Below are 20,280 nucleotides of genomic sequence, written 5' to 3'. Positions count from 1 at the left end.
GGCCACGGACAACGCTACTTCCGGTCCCCTCACTTCCGGCTCCGCTGCTCCGGGTGCAGGAGCTGTAGGCCGCCGCCGGTGGAGAGGCTGCCGGTCCGAGTAGCCTCGGAGGTTGGGCAGTGTGAGGCTGTGACAGTTGCAGTTGCTCCCCGCCCCGGAGGAGCCGAGGTGCGTGGCGGGAGGGGAAGAAGGAAAAGGCCCAGGTCGCGTTTCCGCTCACTTCTGGCCAGGGCTGAGGCGACTTCAGGGAGCAGAGGCGAGGATAATCCTCGACGTGAGTGCTGCCGGCTTCCCTGCAGACAGGTGAGGGCGGAGCTGCCCGGCTGGGAAGGAGGCGGGGTAAGGCTGCTTGGAGCTGGTTGCCCGGCCGGACACGTTGCCTCTGGGGTTCGCTGTTCCGTACTCTCACAGGGCACTCCTGTCCTTAGACTGTGTGTGCCATCTCTCTCTACCCAGGTACTCGGCCTTGGATTTCTACCCCCTCGTCCCTCTTGTCACGCTGAGTGTGCCCCCGAAACAGCCGGGTGAAGAGGTAGGACCGGCCCTCCCAGGGCGGCACCCTCCCGGTGGTGAATGCATTGAGTGGGGAAAGGGACTGCAGGATCCGAGTCTTTTCGACTGAGTCTGCGAGTGGGCCACCCTCAGGTTTGGTGTCCAGCCTGTATTGCTGATCTTCTTTCCCTGCATCCGCCACTTCCTCTCTCCCGCAGCGATAGTCCCTGCTCAGAGGTTCCTCAGGCTGTGGTGCAGGGAGGAGCCTTGCCTAGGAAATGTCCCAAGCCTGACTGTGCTGGTGAGGACGTCCAAGGAATGCTGGAGTTTGGGAAGGAAGTTGTGCTGTCGTCTCGTCCGTTCCTCTTTGCCAAGTTACTACTGTTTACGTGTCTAGGAAAAAGGAAAGAGGCTTTTGTTGCTGTTTTTGTTTTTTTAAGAACAGTTTCTAGACCCTTTTCCCTTTTACTTTATTTTAGTATTACTTCCTTTGTGTTCTTATCCGCCCTGTTGAGCTCTTTGATCTCAAAAAGTTTGTACTTTCCACTTCCTGCACATCCTTTTAACCATCCCCCTTTTAGGATTTCTGTCCCCCTCCCTTCCTTTTCTCCTAGATTAAAACATGTAATTTCTCTGAGTCGGTTCTTAAGGAAGAAAAAGATGGACGATTTGAAGGGCTTTTGTTAAACTTGTGCTTTCACCTGCAAAAGTGGCAGGTGTGTGTGTGTTCCCATTTGCTGTTTAATTAACCTCACTGGTGTGGGAATGTGCACAAGAATTGGTTAACTCCTTCCTGTGTTAAGGCTGTAGGAGGTGGCCCTTTTATTGCTGCTCTTTCGATTTGAAGACAACGGATTACATGTCAGTACTGTTTTAATCCCACTTTTGTTTTTCCTTGCTCAACCCTCCCTCCCAGCCACCAGGTCTAACGCTTCTTAACTGAGAAAACAGCAAATATTTCTAATTTTATTTTATTTTTTGGATTAAAATCTCTGCCTCAGTTACTTTCCTTCTTTTTCAAATTGATAAATTAGTTTGCCTAAATCCTGGGTCATGCCTTAGGGAGTCCATGGTCTGTGAGTTTCAGGGGACTTCCTCATCCCCACCCCCGAAATTATGGGCAGAGTTTTGTTTCAGTGCATTTTCTCCCCTCTGAAGAAAATTCTTAAATGAGATATATAACCTCTAGTAGATTAAAAACCACTCCTTCGGCAATGTCTTCTTGAAGTTAATGAAAACCTTTTGTGTGTGTGTGTGTGTGTGTGTGTGTGTGTGTGTGTGTAGCTTTTTTTTCTTTTCAAACTCTACATAGCTAGTTTGGGCACCATGGAGAGTAGAATGCAGAGATTCTAGCTTTATGGTGATGAAATCTCTAGGTACCTCAGAATTTCAGTGTTTCTAAATTCCTTCGTAGACCTAGAGAAGGAAGTAAGGCTGCCTACTTATTTAGTTCCTGATTTGTGGTTTTGAGGTTTCTTTTTAGGGATAGCTCTTTGTGGCCAATGTTGTAGAGATCCAGTGGATTTATAAATTGATAGGTTTATGATTATTGAATACATATTAAATATCATGAACCCACTGGGTACAGCTCAGTAAAAGTTTAAACTTCTCCTGCACTTTATTTTCATTTTCTTATTTTTCACCTAAGGTATCTACTTCGGCCTTCAGCTTATTTAGAAAGGGCAAAGCATGTTTCACTGGTGTGGTCCCTAAGTCTTCTTGCTGCTCATCTTGACATCTCCTTTCTCTCCATATTACCTCTAGATTAAGAATTTAATGATAATTCTCTTTTGTGAATAAATTAGTATCCTTCCAAACTTAATGTCAGTTCAGAGTGCATATTGAAATTTGCTGATTTGATGAAGTGTTTGTTGATCAAGGGTTGACCTTCTATAATGTTTGATGCCTATTTTATAGAATGTTTAAACTTGAAGAGAACTATACAGCTCATCATAGTCCATACAGAGTGACCAGTGTCTTCTGCTCAAAAATTTATTTTCCGTCTATCTAGCATCCTTACTTTTGGGGGTGGGGGGCAACAGAAAACATACCTTTATAAAAAAATCAACCATGCTAAATTGGTTTCCTTCTAAGGTAACGAGGAAGCCAGAAGACTGATACCCGGCGCCGTCCGTCTGTCTGCTTGCTGTGGGCCGGGCATCGTGCTGGGTGCTTTGTGTGACCATCCACCTCATCCCACCCTCGCAGCAGCCGTGTAACTCAGCTGAGCTTTTCATTTCTGTAGATTAAGAGGGGCTCCTCAGGTGGTGCAGTGGTCAGTAACCCGCCTGCCAGTGCAGGAGACGCAGTAGACGCAATGCCAAGATTGGGAAGATCCCCTGGAAGAGGGCACGGCAACCCACACCAGTATTTCTGCCTGGAGAATTCCATGGATAGAGGAGCCTGGTGGGCTACAGTCCATAGGGTTGCAAAGAGTCGGGCACGACTGAGTGAGCACGCACACAGATAAAGAAATTGGAACTAAATGGTTAACTGAAGCTCATCTGCTCAGAATTACACTGGTGGAGCCCAGGTTGAACCTGGGTTATCTGAATCCCGACTGAGCTACCGAATCCAGACGACAGCTGCTCCAGACTGCTGCTAGCCTGTTTTCTTTACATCTTTTCTGGTACAAGTTGGAGGTATCTCACCTGATTTTCTCTCAGACATTAAGAAGGTCTCTTCCTTTATTTTCAACAATTGAACACCTGATTTCATATCAAAAAGAAATGAATTTGGAGGAGGCCTATGGAGCGTTATTTGATAGTTTTCCTATGGGGTAGATATAAGTCTGTGTGTGTGTGAGAGATGACATATGAGGAGTGGGAAATGTGAAAATAAGGCTTTTAAGTAATAGACTTAGCATTGTAAGAGTCTGGAGGTGTAAATACATTCCAGAATGATGGATTTGGGATGGGATAAGGAGTAAATTGAGGATGGAGTAAGTAAATTTAATAGAGAATTTAAGAGAATATGGTTATGGATGAAAAACTAATGATAATGTACAGACTGGAAAGAGTAGTTCTATGAAATATGGATGACGATGACTTAGGGACTCTAACGGTCTAAAAGTCAGGTATTCACCAGCATTAGTTCTAGGAAGTATGAAAAAAAAGACTAAAACAAAGGAACTTGAAAATAATCTTGTTCTCTTTAGTGTCTCCTACTTCAGCCAGTCATGGAGGCCACTGAATAGCTCTTACAAATCCTCAGCTGTTCTCTACAAAAGTACACATTTTCGTTTTCTCTTTCCTTTGTGACTTTCTCTTTCATCTTTCCTCCATTACTTCTAAACTTCTGCCTTAAAATGGTTATAGGCAGATACTGCTGGAAACCGCTCAGATGCTCTGTGAGAATCGGGTAGCATCTCTGCCGTCCTGTCGCCTGAGAGTTTTGCTTCCCTTTCTGTGCATCTGTGTGGCGTTGGACTCGCAGCTCGTCGATGCTCAGGCGTGATCCTTTGGGGCCCTTTGGGAGGGCTGTGGCGCCACTGTCTCTGAAGCAGAATCGTGAGAACAACAGAGTTGGTGGTGAGGCCCAGGTCGTCTAGAGGAAGGGAGCTGCCAGCCCCAGCTCTCTGCCAGCGCGAGACAGCGTGCGAGAGCGAGGTTTCCAAACTTTGTTGCGTCGTGGCACACATAAAATGATTATTTGTATGGCAGACTCCCTGGCTCCCTGAAAGCCGAGGGGCCAGGGAGTTGGGGGGGGCGGGGGGCGGTCAGTATTTCAGCGCATCCATAATTCATGCTTGGCATGTTGGTTGGAAAAGCTTTGTCCAAGAGAAGAGGAATATGGTATTCTGGTAAAGTACTTTGTAAAGTGCCTAATAAGGGATAGATCAGGAATTCACATCCCAGGTAGAAAGAGTCCCTGGGCTTAAGCCAGGGGAATATAACCTCTAGGGTGGCTCTGTGTTTTGTTTCGGAGCTCTATATTAAGCATCTAGGATAGCACCAGGATGGAGAAGTCCATAACAGGCTAGGCATTGTGCTTTATAGATGCTTTCTGTGTTTTAGGTAGTCGTCTTTTCTGTTAAATAAGGAAATAGGTGTAGAAACCAGTAGAAGTAATTAGTCCAACGAATTGGACTAATTAAAGGAGACTCACAAAGTTGCTTGACTCCAAAGCATGTACTCTCTTTCACTGTAGTGACTAAATGAGTTTGTGACATTGTGGTTTCTGGTTAAAGTGTGAGACATTGGTGGCAGAGGGTGATGGTGGTGAAAGGGAGGTAAGCAAGAGGACTGTTGTTTGCCTTTGGCAGCCTTGAAGTGGAGTTCTAGACCTGATGGCTTTCTCATAGGATTTCCGAAGTGTTGGGGATGGGGACGGGGGGAGAAGAGAACTGTGATCAAACTCAGAGTAACTGGAGCCGTTGGTGCTCCTTCTAACAAAAGAGCTAAAAATGTAGATCCTCTTCACGTTTGACTGAATGTAAATTGTAGAATGTTTCTTAAAGGTGCGTTTATAGATTATTTTTGTTTTTTCTGTATTTCCTCATTTTTCTGTATAGTGTATTATTTACTTGTAAAATTAAGCATATTTTCAGCATTACAACTAAGATATATTCTTGAAATAAAAATTCAGATAATGAGCAAATGGAATGGAAGAGTCTACTTCTTTAATCCCTCTATCCCTCACACCTGCTGTCAGTTAATTCACAAAGTAGATGCTGGGGATTGGATGAAGTTCATGAGAAAGCCCTGAACTGCTGCTGACAGAGTAGCCACGTGCCACATGTGGCTGTTTAAATTAGTTAAGATCCAATAGGGGGGGGTAGTCTCCACTTAATTGCCCAGCGCAGGTGTTGAATATTTCCAAAGACATTGGCCAGCCCTGCTGAAACTTTAAAATACTATATGGTTGGTGACATAATAAATATACCATTGAAATAAGATTTTAAAAAATATCTGTTTCGCGTGCTGTGTAGTTTTTATTTCAGCTGATGAAATATGTTTTTTCTCAGCTTTTTGTTTTAACTAAATCCAGATGGTCAGAGTCTAATATTTTCCTTGGATGTTGGGGGATTATGGTTAGCTGCTTTTCTAGGATAAAGATGTCAGCTTTTCTAAGGATGTGAGTGTTTTCTATCTCCTCTGAGCTCTAGGTCTGTATATCTTTAAGTTGGCACGTCTCTGGAATATATTAAAGATATCTCATATACAAGGTCTGAAACTAAACTGATGTCTCCCTCATTCCCAACCCCTGCCCCAATATGTTTTTTCCTCTTTCTTTGTTTCTTATTTTAGTGAATGACTCCATTATCTTTCCAGTTCGAAACTCCCGGAAGGTAGGAGTGACCCTTCACTGCCTCCCCCTGATAGGTCCAGTCTGTCAACAAGTTTTTATTAGTCTCACTTTCCAAATATCTCTTAAATCTGTCTGGTGTTTCCCACTTCCACCACCACCGCTTTCCTTTGTTACCGTATCTTGCTTGAAATTTCTACAGTGGCCTTCTTTCTTGCTTACCCACTTCTCCTTCAGATCATCTCTAATTCATTATCCGTCCTAAAGGCACAGTGATTTATTTTGAAACACACATCTGAGCTGTCTCTGCTTCATTTGCCTCCCCCATTCCCTCCCCAGTCTTTTAATTAGATCCCCGGCATTCATCAAAATTGTGTATAAAAACTCAGAATGACATTCCATGATCAGCCAGCTCTGGCAGCATGCTTCCAGCCGCAGCAGCCTGATTGTCAACCAGTCTTTGCCTCATTGCTGGCCGCTTCACGCAGTCCTTTGCTGGCAGTCCTTTGCACTCCTTGCGTTGCACGGCTGTGGCACACGCTTTCCTCCCTGTCTAGACCACTCTTTCTTTACTTTGTTTCACTTGTTGGCTTCTATCCTTCACGCCTCAACTGAAGGTTTGCTTCTTTAGCACATAATCTAACCTCCGCGATGAGAGGAACATCGCACATTTACCACAGTTGCAGTGTACGCTTACATGTGTGATTGTGTGCTTGTCTTTCTCTTCCACTCTCTCCATTTCCATGCACACAGGAGCCGCATCTTATTTTCTTTGGCTCATTGACTCCCACGGACCTGTCTCAGTTCCTGACACCTAAATATTGATTGAATTTCCAAGTTGATAGTATGAAAGAGTTCAGTTCATGGAGTTTTGTAATATAGGATTTTAAATATAAATATTTATAAATATAACAGTTAAATTGCCAGTTATATTGTGTTTTCCAAGTGCATGAAAATATTTTAATAGCATAAGTTTGTATTAATATTAACAAAACAATACATATTATATGATACTATAGCACAATATTCTTTGATTATTTTATAGTAAACTTATTTTAGAATAGTTTTAGACTAACAGTTATTGTAGAAATAGTGTACAGATTCCTGTGTACACTATTCCCAGTTTCCCACATTGTCAACATATTACGTTATATGGCACATTTGTGGCAATTCGTGAACCAGTATTTATACATCATTACCTAATGTGTGTGGAGATGCCTCGGTTTTCTCTGAACGTGCTTTTTCTATTGGCAGGATTCCACCCTGGAATAAATCCAGAGCTTAGCTGTCATGTGTCCTCTTAGCAGTCTCTCGCGAGGACGCCTCGTTCTTGACGACAGGTGATAGTTTTGGGGCTGTCAGGTCAGGCGGTTACAGTGCTGCGTGCGTGCTCGGTTGCCTCAGTCGTGTCCAACTCTCTGCGACCCCGTGGACCATGGCCTGCCAGGCTCCACTGTCCATGGGATTCTCCAGGCAGGGGCACGGGAGCGGGTGAGTGTAGATTGTGCCTCGGTTGGGGTTTGTGTGATTCTTTTCTCATTATTCAACCGGGTAACGTGCTTGGGGAGAAAGACCACTGAGGTGAAGTGCAGTTCTTGGATCAAGAGTAGATACTGTCAGTCTGCCTACCGTTGTTGATGTTAACTTTGATCACCTGGCTGTTGACAGCGTCAGCTCTGTACATTGTAAAGTTACCCTCCACTTTTTATATTGTACTTTTTAGAAAAAAGTCATTATATGAAACACACTCTTAATGCGCGGGGTATTATCTTCTACCTCCTTAACCGTGCTATGTACGTAAATTTGGGGGATTTTTCTGCGAAGGAGATTTGCCTCTTTTCTCATATTTATTTATTCAATCATTTATTTACATAAATATTGATTGACTCTTGGGTATTTTATACTTTGCATAAAATTCAGTCTTACTTTATATGGTAATATAGTATATAATCCATTATTTACTAATTTTGTTGCTCATATTGTTCCAGCTTTGGCCTTTAGAAGCTTTTTCAGTTGGTTCTTATATTCTTTTGAGACTTTTTTTGTTGTTCTGTTCTGGTGGGGTTTTTTTAAAAAGCACATTCTTCTTTCCGGCAGTACGAGATGCTCCAGGCTCATCTTGTATATATCCTGCCCCAGTCCTAGAATCAGCCGTTTCTCCAAGAAGCTCCGGTGCCCTTTATTGGAGAATGGTATTAAAAACCGAGATCTGGGCACTGTGTGTGCTCACTGTTGCTAGGGTTGCTTCTAAGAAATATGCACTGATTCATGTAAACACACATATCTATACATATCTATTTCTTTTTTTAAATTTATTTATTTTAATTGGAGGCTAATTACTTTACAATATTGTATTGGTTTTGCCATATATCAACATGAATCTGCCACGGTTGTACACGTGTTCCCCATCCTGAACCCCCCTCCCGCCTCCCTCCCCGTACCATCCCTCTGGGTCATCCCAGTGCACCAGCCCCAAGCATCCTGTATCTATTTCTATATAGCCACGTGTATCCATATTACTAAGCTGTTCCCTAATGCTGGGAAAGATGGAGGGCAGGAGGAGAAGGGGGCGACAGAGGATGAGATCGTTGGATGGCATCACCGACTCGATGGACATGGGTTTGGGTGGACTTTGGTAGTTGGCGATGGACAGGGAGGCCTGGCGTGCTGAGGTTCATGGGGTCACAAAGAGTCGGACATGACTGAGCGACTGAACTGAACTGCTTCTTAGATTATTTACTCTGAGCTTTTTCCCATTGAAAAAATTACCTGTGAATATTGAGTGGTCTATTTTATACGGTTTTGGAAATTAATAACAGAACTAAAGGAACTCTCCAATTCTCTTGCTTCACTTCACTGCTAGTGTTCTGGACCTTAGCTAGCCATCTGTGAAGAATGAGGCCACAGTATACTGAATAAGTTAGAGTTTATTTACAACTAGGTTTCTTTTCACGGAGTAATTTAGCTTTGAGAGTCTTATCATTTGACTTCTCATTAGTTTTGCTGTAACACAATCTGAATGGGGCAAATAAAAAGACTTCTCCAAACTGTTAATTTTGTCACTTGGTTAGAAGTTGGATAATAATGAGGATGAAAATAGTTGAATCTCTGTTATGTTGATTTTTAAATTGTTTCTCATTACTATATATAATTGAGAATTAACTATATTTTGTCAGAGTTTTCTGCTTTTGAATTGTCTAGACTGTGTGTTTATCTTAATGAGCAATATGAACTGAATTTAGTACTACCTAAAAGGACTAATGAGTGTCTAACAACATAGCTTTTACAGATACCAGATAGTTATTGAGATAAAGACAGCAGTATAATACATATATATATGATTTTTTGAATCTTATTTGATTATTCTACTTACGAAAGAAAGTGTAATATACTTTGGACATACTGTATGGTAAACCGCTTTGAGTTCAACATCATTTGCATTGACTCTTGGGAAAAGGATTTTCCTTGTAGATTAAGGAAGCTATCGTCATAAAAAAAAAAATTACACACTATTTTAGATTGTTTTGACTAAGAAAACTAAGTTTTTAGCTTTATAATTTTTTATTGTAAACCAGTCAGTGCAACTTAAAGATTAATATTGAATTATGAAATAAAAATAAATCTTAACCATTCTCTTTTATTTATCCACGAACAAGAAAAGATAGATATATTTCAATAGATTCTATCTAGAGCAAAAGAAATAGAGCCACTTTCTTTTAATCAGTAACCAGTCTCTGAAATCAGTGACATACTCTGTCTAGAGAAGTTAAAGCAAGTTCAGACAAAGCAAGCCCAGGTTTTGCTACTGATTGCCCTCAATTTTCTGTTACCTACCTCACTAGCATTGTCAGTGAGCTCCAGCAGAACTCCTTCATAATCATTTATAGTACTTCTCCAACTTTTTCACTAACATAATCTACAAAGAATAACTCTTCAGGTAGTTCTTTGGAGACTCGTATTTCATCATAAAAATTCAAGAAGTTTCTTGGACCGCTTGTATGTATTTTATTCAAGTGAATTTTGTTTTAGGTTTCGTAATAGCATACCTATTTTCATTCCAAAAATGTAAATTCTCATTCTGCTATGCTGTGCTTGCGTATCCTGTTTATGTCTGCCGTGCTTATATTTGCTTTCCCATGCCTTGGGCACACCTTTTCAGATGCTCTGTGATATGTGAGTACCTTAATTTGAAATGTTCACGTTATAATCTCTGTTCACCTTCCTTTCTTTAGTATTGTACTTCTAAATCTTTAGCTCCTCAGCATCATGGCAGTTGTAAATGCAGTTTTTTCTTTTCTGGTATCCATGGAGTCTTGTGTTTCTTTTTATCTTCCAGGGTCCTGGCAGGTCTCTGCCTTCCTGTCCTCTCTTTCCTGGGTCCTGAGAAAGATCCTGAATGCATTTAACAGTTGTAGGATATTGAATTCTCCCTCATTAAACTCTTCTACATTGGGACAGGTCCTTTACCACTGAGCCATCAGGAAAGCCCAGATATAGAACTGGTCCATTCAGTTTGTAGAAAACAAAATGTGATTGTGATAATAAATTAAAAGCAACTCCAAACAGTGGGATGAAGTATAAACTTTATGTAATATTAATTATACATTTTTACGGATGCTAATTAGTAATTCACTTTATAGGTCACTGGTTCTTACACTCATTAGTTAATGAACACTCTGGTCAATTTATAGAAGTAGAACCCCAGAGATGACAAGATATTTTTGGCATCTAGTATAAACCAGGCTATGAAGCTTCAATGTTGATGGTAGTTTTGAAATAATGATTTATCATTTTGAGGATCACTGTTAAATATAACTTTAAATTCATGTAAAGATCAGAAAACATATATCTTAAACAGCACATATTGCAAGTCACTTTTCCCTCCCAAAGTTGTAAGTTTTATTTTTCCCTCCAGCTTTTTTGAGGTATAATTGACATAAAGCACTGTCTAAACTTAAGTTGTACAGCATAATGATTTGATTTACATGCATCATGAAGTGATTGTCACAGTAAGTTTAGTGAATGTCATTATTTTTAAATCTTGTCATTCCCAGTGTTGCCAGTTATTAAAGTTATGAACAAATGAACTTCTAAAAAATGGGAAGGTTGGAACATTTAAATAATATGAATGAAACACAGACATAGTACCTGTCTCTGTAATTCTCAGAAATTTGATTCCCCCTTTCCCTATCTGCCAGGAGTTTTTTTTTAATACTTAGCAGTTTATTATATATTAATAACAAAGGGTATGCTAAAGGACACAGATAGATAGCCAGATGAAGAGATATATTGGACAAGATCTGGAATGATTCTGAGAACAGGCGCTTCTGTCACTGTGAGTTAGGGTGTACCATGATTCCAGGACATGGATGTGTTTACCACAGAGTTTCTCCAGACTGTGTAGTTCAGGGGTTTTTGTGGAGATTTCCTCAGCAAGCCATTTTCAGCTCTCAGCTCAGTCTCGATCTCCTCTTGCCTCTGAAAGTTCCAAACTTCTAACCATGGTGTGGTCATTCCGGTAAGCAGCCCCTATTCTAAAGCTATCATTTGGTCTTCTGAGCTGTGTAATAATGATATGTTTTCCCACTTGGTGCTACTGGTTCATACACGGGAGCAGACAGCAAAAAAGAGCTGCCCTGGCTCTCTTCTGTTTTCCATTCCATGCGTCACTGTCTCTGTGGGCTCCTTCCGACTTTGATTCTTTCCTCTCTGGAGCAGGTTTCCTCCTTCTGTCTGAGGGTGATTCCTCTAACTTTGGTCAGGCTTCTTTACTGTTCTTAAAAAAATTTTATTTTGATCTGATTTTAGGCTTGCAAAAATAGTGGTTTCCTTATACTTCTTACCTTCTTCCCCTGATGCTCACATAACCGTAACATAATTATCAAGAATAGGAAACTAACATTGGTATAATATTATTAACTAAACTACAGCTGTTATTAGAATTTTACCAAATATTCAACTGACTGTCCTTTTTCTGTTTCAGGATCCTGTCTAGGAAACCGCATTGAAATTAGTCATTTCTCCAAAGTCTCTTTCAAAATGTACATTTCTCACACTGTCCTAGTCTTTCATGACCATGTCACTTTTGAAAAGTACTGGCCAAGTATCTTCTAGAATGTTCCTCAGTTTGGGTTTGTCCAGTGTTTTCTCATCATCAGACTGAACTTATGCATTTAGGGGACGAATACTGCAAAAATGATGTTGTCCTCAGCTCAGCATCTTAGGGATTATGCTCTTGGTGTGTCTTACTATTGGTGATTACTTAATCACTTTGAGAGAGATCTGCTGAGTTTCTTTACTGTGAACTATGAGTTCTACATTTACAGTTGTTCTTTTTTCAGTTGAGTAGTTATAGGAGATAATTGCAGATTATGTGAATTCTGTTTCTCCTCCAACTTTTGCCCTTTTATTTTAATATCTGTCTGCAACACTTACTACCCAGGGGACAAAGCTAGGAGGCCAGTACGTACATGCGTATGTGTGTATAGCATGTATACACAGATACACGCACATATATTAGAAACAATACTGAGAGCTGTTTCCAGTCCAGTACAACGGTGCTTATTTAGCATTTCTCCTTTCTTTGTGATTTTTCCTCCCACAGTGAGAAACTTAAGTTTTTAGTACCTACATTCTATTCACATATTTGTTCTGTTCTGTTGCACACGTAAAGTAGTTTGGGAATTACTAACGTGTACCCCTGTGAGAAATACTGTATTAATAGCTTTGTGTCTAGTTCTCTGTCTTTAGCCTCATAGCGTCCAGGCAGGATATTCTTCTGTCCTGCCTTTCCTTGTCTCCGGCCCCATTCTTCCCCTCCCCTTTCTCCGCTTTCTCCTCCTCCTCCTCCCTTGGCCCATCCTCATTTCCCCCTTCTGTTTCCTGGGTTATTCTTGTTTAATACAGTTAGTTTCATTTATTACGATTTTATGCCATTTGAATTTCTCTCAAAGTTACTGTGGTTCTAAGAGTCAGAATTATTGAAAGCTAAATATTCAGAGGAATGTCACTTTTTCTTTATTCCTGCTCCCTGCTCCCATTTCCTAGTCTTCTGCGCTCCTTTCTCCCCTTTCCCTGTAGGTAACCTACCTCTGTAGGTTTTGGTTTATTCTATTTTTGTTCCAGTGAACAGAAGCATCTATTTTCAGGTATCCTTTCTGTTCTTACATTGAGACAGCATATCTGTAGGTACTTTTGAACTTTGGTTTTCTTGACTCATCACTATGTCTTGGAAAGTGTTGCATATCATAGAGATCTTCGATTTTTTCTACAGTTGTACAGTACTCCATTGTCTGGGTGTGCCATAGGTTGGTCAGTCACCTTCCTATATGTAGACATTTAGGTACCTTTCCCCCAGTACTTTACATTTATGAAGAATGCGGCAGTGTGTGTGTAGTTTTATATTGCTGGTAATGTATTCCCAGGATTTATTCCGAGAAATGGACTGCTGCTAAGTCACTTCAGTCATATCTGACTCTGTGCGACCCCATAGACGGCAGCCCACCAGGCTCCCCTGTCCCTGGGATTCTCCAGGCAAGAACACTGGAGTGGGTTGCCATTTCCTTCTCCAATGCATGAAAGTGAAAAGTGAAAGGGAAGTCGCTCAGTCATGTCCGACTCTTCGCGACCCCATGGACCATGGCCTACCAGGCTCCTCCGTCCATGGGATTTTCCAGGCAGGAGTACTGGAGTGGGCTGCCATCGACTGCTGGGTTCAAAAGTAAGTGTGTGTGTGATTTTGTCAGGCATTGCCGAAGTTCCCTCCAGAATGAATGTACAGATTTGTATCCCCATCAGCAGTGTACATGAGTGCCTGTTTCCTCACATCCTCAGGAACAGAATGTTTTGTTCTTTAAAAAATTTTGCTTATCTAATAGATGAGAAATGGTATCTCAGTGTTGTTTTAACCTGAATTTCTCTAACACGAGTGAATTTGATCATTTTATATATTTTAAAGGCTATTTTAACCTTTTTTGTGTGAATTGTCTGTTCATGTCTTTTTCCTGCTTTCTGTTTTTTTGTTTTCTTCCCTTTGTTTTTAGAGTTCTTTATGTTAGGACTATTAACCTAATGTTCAATTCAGTTCAGTCGCTCAGTCGTGTCCGACTCTTTGAGACCCCATGAATCGCAGCACGCCAGGCCTCCCTGTTCATCACCATCTCCCGGAGTTCACTCAGACTCACGTCCATCGAGTCAGTGATGCCAACCAGCCATCTCATCCTCTGTCGTCCCCTTCTCCTCCTGCCCCCAACCCCTCCCAGCATCAGAGTCTTTTCCAATGAGTCAACTCTTTGCATGAGGTGGCCAAAGGACTGGAGTTTCAGCTTTAGTGTCATTCCTTCCAATGAACACCCAGGGCTGATCTCCTTCAGAATGGACTGGTTGGATCTCCTTGCAGTCCAAGGGACTCTCAAGAGTCTTCTCTAACACCACAGTTCAAAAGCATCAATTCTTCAGCACTCAGCTTTCTTCACGGTCCACCTCTCACATCCATACATGACCACTGGAAAAACCATAGCCTTGACTAGATGGACCTTTATTGGCAAAGTAATGTCTCTGCTTTTGAATCTGCTATCTAGGTTGATCATAACTTTTCTTCCAAGGAGTAAGTGTCTTTTAATTTCATGTCTGCAGTCACCATCTGCAGTGATTTTGGAGCCCCAAAAAATGAAGTCTGCCACTGTTTCCACTGTTTCCCCATCTATTTCCCATGGAGGGATGGGACCAGATGCAATGATGTAGCGTATGTTATAAGCATTTCCCTAGTTTTTCAGTTGTCTTTTGTCTTTTGAACACTTAGGTTATTCAGTTTTAAAATTATTTAGTCAAATTTATCAGTTTTTAAAATTGTCTCTAGATTCTTAGAATTAGAAAATTTAAAGTACAACTCATGTATGTTTTCTTTTAGCAATTTATTTGAGTTTTCATTCTTTATATCTAGATTCCTAATTCATTTGGAGTTTATTCTTGTGTGTGGTGTGAGATATGGATCTAATTTTGTATTTTTCCAAAAGGCTACCTGATTTTCCTGGTATTGTTTATTGGTTAGTCCATCTGTACTTAAGGGGTTTAAGGTGCCACCTTTGTCACGCATTGAATGTGTGTGTGTGTGTGTGGCCTAGCTCGGCTTCTATTCTGGCCTCTCTGCTTATTCTTGTGCTCCTGCCCTGCTGCTTTAACTGCAGACGCTTCATGGTCTGTTTCCGTGTCTGACAGATCAGCCCTCTTGTGATGCTCTTTTTCCATTGTTTTCCTGGCTATTATTGCGTGTTTGACTTTTCCGTATCAACTGGAGTGTAACTTGTCTAACTGTATAATTTAACTTGTTATATATTTTTCTTGCACTGAATTTGTAAATTAAGTAAGGAAGAAATTACTTCTTTTAATATCATCATGGGCTTCCCTGGTAGCTCAGTGGTAAAGAATTTGCCTGCAATGCAAGAGATGTGCGTTCAGTCCCTGGGTTAGGAAGATTCCCTGGAGAAGGCCATAGCAGCCCGCTCCAGTATTCTTGCTGGGGAAACCCCATGGACAGAGGGGCCTGGAGAGCTGCAGTCCGTGGGGTCACAGGAACTTGGACACAACTGAAGTGACGGAGCACGCATGCATGTATGATGTCTGGCTAAGAATGCGATGCACCTTTATGTTGCTCAGTCTTAGCAGTTACGTGTTAACAGTTTTTTCATATAGACTTTATGCAGTGTTAAATTTACTCCTAAGTTATCTAATCTTCTTTGTTGTTGTTATTGTAAATAGGATTTTTCTCTGCCATTAAGTCCTCTGATTATTACTTTTCAATATTATTTCAAAAATTATCTGTTTTATGTACAGTAGTGTGTATATGTTAACCCAAAACTCCTTTTGTAAGTTAATTTTATATCCTACTTTTTCACTAAATTATTCTATTTTTTACTTAGTTTTAGCATTGATTTTTTGGAGTTTTTCAGGTGTACTATTATATGATCTGCAAAAAGAATGTTTACTTCTTTACCTATCTTATAATTGATTTTTCTTATCTCCTTGGATTGGCTAATACCTCTAGTTCAGTGTTGAATAGTAGCAGAGATGGTGGGTTTTTGCATTGTTCTTAGTCTTAATGGAAATGCCTCTGTTACTTATTGAATAAGATAATGGTTGTAGGATTAAAGTCTGTATCGTGTTGAAGATGTCTCCCTGAATTCCTTCTTCCTTGATTATTGAATTGTGAATGGGTGTTGAATTCTGTCAGTAGATTTCTCATCTGTGTAGAAAACCATGTTTTTCAGCTTAGATTAATGACTATATTATATATGAAAAGGTTTTCTTAACTGAACAGTCTTGCATTCCTGGGATAAACCCCACTTGTTCATGTTGTATTATTTTCTTAATGTGGTACTGGACTCAGCTGGCAGGCAGTCCCATTGTTTCAAGAAGGAAATGGCAGCCCACTCCGGTACTCTTGCCTGGGAAATCCCATGGACAGGGGAGACTGAAGGGCTATAGTCCATGGGGTTACAAAGAGTCAGATATGACTGACTGACTGAGCTTGCACAAAAATTGTTCCTTCCATTGTGTTTCATGAGCTTTTTTGTTTCTCTCTTTCTCTGTGTTGTAGTACCTGATGTGGTGTTTTGTGCTTATTTATCCATCTCCTTGATTAGACTCAAAGTACGGTCACCCTTGGTATCTGTGGGGCATTGGTTCTTTTACACTCTCAGGTAAGAAAGCCTTTGTATAAAATGGTACAGTATTTGCATCTAACTTATGCACATACTCCCATATACTTTAAATAATCTCTAAATTACTTATAATGTTATTGTTTAGTCGCTAAGTCGTTTCTGACCTCTTTGTGACCTCATAAACTGTAGCATGCCAGGCTTCTAATATGTATTTAATCTGTACATATGTATATAATATGTACACGTTTGTAGTATATAACGTAATGCAAATGTAAGTGCTATGTAAATACTTGCTGGTGTATGGCAAATTCAAGTTTTGCTTTTTGAAACTTTCCGAAGGGTTGTTTTCTTTTCCTTTTTTAAAAATATTTTCAATCTTTGTTTGAACCTGCAGATATGGAGGACTGACTACTCTTTCAGCTTGAATTAGATTTTACTTTTCTATCTCCTTATTGCTGTTGTTCGGTAACTAGGTCGTGTCCCACTGCTGAGACCCAATGACCTGTAGCACACCAGGCTTCTCAGTCCTTCACTGTCTCCTGAAGTTCGCCCAAACTCGTGTCCATTGAGTCAGTGATGTCGTCCATCCATCTTGTCCTCTGTCGCCCCCTTCTCCTCCTGCCCTCCATCTTTCCCAGCATCAGGGTCTTTGCCAGTGAGTCAGCCCTTCACGTCAGGTGGCCAGAGTCCTTCCAATGAACATTCAAAGTTGATTTCCTTTAGGATCGACTGGTTTGATCTCCTTGCTGTCCAGGGGACTCTCAAGAGTCTTCTCCAGCACTACGGTTCAAAATCATTAATTCTTTGGTGCTCAGCCTTCTTTATGGTCCAGCTCTTATATTCATACATGATTACTGGAAAAACCATAGCCTTGACTATGCGGACTTTTGTCAGCAAAGTGGTGTCTCTGCTTTTTAATATGCTATCTAACTTTGTCATGGCTTTTCTTCCAAGGAGCAAGCATTTTTTAATTTCATGACTACAGTTACCATCTGCAGTGATTTTGGAGCCCAAGAAAATAAAGTCTATCACTGTTTCCATTGTTTCCCTATCTGTTTGCCATGAAGTGATGGGACCGGATGCCATGATCTTTAGTTGAGTTTTAAGCTAGCTTTTTCACTCTCCTCTTTCACCTTCATCAAGAGGTTTTTTAGTTCCTCTTTACTTTCTGCCCACTTGACTTCACATTCCAAGATGTCTGGTTCTAGATTAGTGATCACATCATCATGATTATCTGGGTCGTGAAGATCTTTTTTGTATAGTTCTTCTGTGTATTCTTGCCACCTCTTCTTAATATCTTCTGCTTCTGTTAGGTCCATACCATTTCTGTCCTTTATCGAGTCCATCTTTGCATGAAATGTTCCCTTGGTATCTCTAATTTTCTTGAAGAGATCTCTAGTCTTTCCCATTCTGTTGTTTTCCTCTATTTCTTTGCATTGATCGCTGAAGAAGGCTTTCTTATCTCTTCTTGCTATTCTTTGGAACTCTGCATTCAGATACTTATATCTTTCCTTTTCTACTTTGCTTTTTGCCTCTCTTCTTTTCACAGCTATTTGTAAGGCCTCCCCAGACAGCCATTTTGCTTTTTTGCATTTCTTTTCCATGGGGATGGTCTTGATCCCTGTCTCCTGTACAGTGTCACAAACCTCATTCCATAGTTCATCAGGCTGTCCATCTATCAGATCTAGGCCCTTAAATCTGTTTCTCACTTCCACTGTATAATCATAAGGGATTTGATTTAAGTCATACCTGAATGGTCTAGTGGTTTTCCCTGCTTTCTTCAATTTGAGTCTGAATTTGGTAATAAGGAGTTCATGATCTGAGCCACAGTCAGCTCCTGGTCTTGTTTTTGCTGACTGTGTAGAGCTTCTCCATCTTTGGCTGCAGAGAATATAATCAATCTGATTTCGGTGTTGACCATCTGGTGATGTCCATGCGTAGAGTCTTCTCTTGTGTTGTTGGAAGAGGGTGCATTTTCTTGGCAAAACTCTATTAGTCTTTGTCCTGCTTCATTCTGTATTCCAAGGCCAGATTTGCCTGTTACCCCAGGTGTTTCTTGACTTCCTACTTTTGCATTCCAGTCCCCTATAATGAAAAGGACATCTTTTTGGGTGTTAGTTCTAAAAGGTCTTGTAGGTCTTCATAAAACCGTTCAACTTCAGTTTCTTCAGCGTTACTGGTTGGGGCATAGACTTATGGCAGAAAGTGAAGAGGAGCTAAAAGCCTCTTGATGAAAGTGAAAGAGGAGAGTGAAAAAGTTGGCTTAAAGCTCAACATTCAGAAAACGAAGATCATGGCATTGGGTCCCATCACTTCACGGCAAATAGATGGGGAAACAGTGTCAGACTTTATTTTGGGGGGCTCTAAAATCACTGCAGATGGTGACTGCAGCCATGAAATTAAAAGATGCTTACTCCTTGGAAGAAAAGTTATGAGCAACCTAGATAGCATATTCAAAAGCAGAGACATTACTTTGCTGACTAAGGTCCGTCTAGTCAAGGCTATGGTTTTTCCAGTGGTCATGTATGGATGTGAGAGTTGGACTGTGAAGAAGGCTGAGCGCTGAAGAATTGATGCTTTTGAACTGCGGTGTTGGAGAAGACTCTTGAGAGTCCCTTGGACTGCAAGGAGATCCAACCAGTCCATTCTGAAGGAGATCAACCCTGGGATTTCTTTGGCAGGAATGATGCTAAAGCTGAAGCTCCAGTACTTTGGCCACCTCATGCGAAGAGTTGACTCATTGGAAAAGACTCTGATGCTGGGAGGGATTAGGGGCAGGAGGAGAAGGGGACGACAGAGGATGAGATGACTGGATGGCATCACCAACTCGATGGACATGAGTCTGAGTGAACTCCGGGAGATGGTGATGGACAGGGAGGCCTGGCGTGTGGTGATTCATTGGGTCGCAAAGAGTCAGACACGACTGAGCAACTGAACTTACTTTCTGCCATGAGTGGGGTCCTCTCCATATCTGAGGTCGTTGATATTTCTCCCGGCAATCTTGATTCCAGCTTGTGCTTCATCCAGCCCAGTATTTCACAGGATGTACTCTGCATATAAGTTAATAAGTAGGGTGACCATATATAGCCTTGTTGTACTCCTTTCCCAATTTTTAACTAGTCCATTGTTCCATGTCCAGTTCTAACTGTTACTTCTTGACCTGCAGACAGGTTTCTCAGGAGACAGGTGAGGTGGTCTGGTATTCCCATCTCTTTAAGAATTTTCCAGTTTGTTGTGATCCATACAGTCAAAGGCTTTAGCGTAGTCAGTGAAGCAGAAGTAGATGTTTTTTCCGGATTTCTCTTGCTTTCCCTCACTAACGGATGTTGGCAATTGATCTCTGGTTCCTCTGCCTTTCCTAAATCCACCTTGTACATCTGGAAGTTCTCGGATCACGTACTGCTGAAGTCTGGCTTGAAGGATTTTGAGCATAATCTTGCTAGCATATGAAATGAGTGTGATCATATTGTAGTTTGAACATTCTTTGGCATTGCCTTTCTTTGAGATTGGAATTAAAAGTGATTTTTTTCCTAGTCCTGTGGCCACTGCTGAATTTTAATTCTTTATTTGTAGTTGGCATTCTCTAATGTTGTTGAACAAGTTAGAAACAGAAATAGCCTCTTAAAGTTGTTTTGAATGAAATCTGATTTTAGTGTTTGATTTTGACAATGAGCAGTTACATTTGTTACAGTATTAAAGAGCACTAGCCAGGGAACTGGAACATGTCTAAGTTCTAATCTGAAACTTTGATTTTATGTAGGCCATAAGTAAATAATATTTTGGCTTCATCTTTTGATATCTTCACATCTTTGGATATCAGTATTTTCATCTGTCAAATCAAGTGGACACTTTGATCTTTTGACTTATTTCATATCCAAAAGGA

At 40.9% G+C, this 20,280-nt stretch overlaps 1 protein-coding gene across 49 annotated transcripts in view; it reads left to right on the top strand.

Moving 5' to 3' along the window:
• The first annotated feature begins 31 nt into the window (after positions 1 to 31).
• The window catches only part of ARFIP1 (ADP ribosylation factor interacting protein 1), a 137,799-nt gene continuing 117,550 nt past the window's right edge, over positions 32 to 20,280 (top strand). For 10 of the 49 annotated variants that reach the window (XM_060400965.1, XM_060400952.1, XM_042234287.1 and 7 more), the window contains exon 1: positions 32 to 303. The gene's annotated coding sequence lies outside the window, so the exon portion shown is untranslated. Of the gene's footprint in view, positions 533 to 585; positions 646 to 16,333; positions 16,437 to 20,280 lie in introns of those variants that run through there. The other 39 variants (XM_060400953.1, XM_060400960.1, XM_012097346.4 and 36 more) reach the window with 12 other exon arrangements.

This window comes from Ovis aries, chromosome 17, assembly GCF_016772045.2.
Source record: "Ovis aries strain OAR_USU_Benz2616 breed Rambouillet chromosome 17, ARS-UI_Ramb_v3.0, whole genome shotgun sequence".
NCBI classification, from domain to species: domain Eukaryota; kingdom Metazoa; phylum Chordata; class Mammalia; order Artiodactyla; family Bovidae; genus Ovis; species Ovis aries.
The sequence above is the reverse complement of the archived record's forward strand: the minus strand, read 5'-3'. Positions and strand labels throughout refer to the sequence as shown.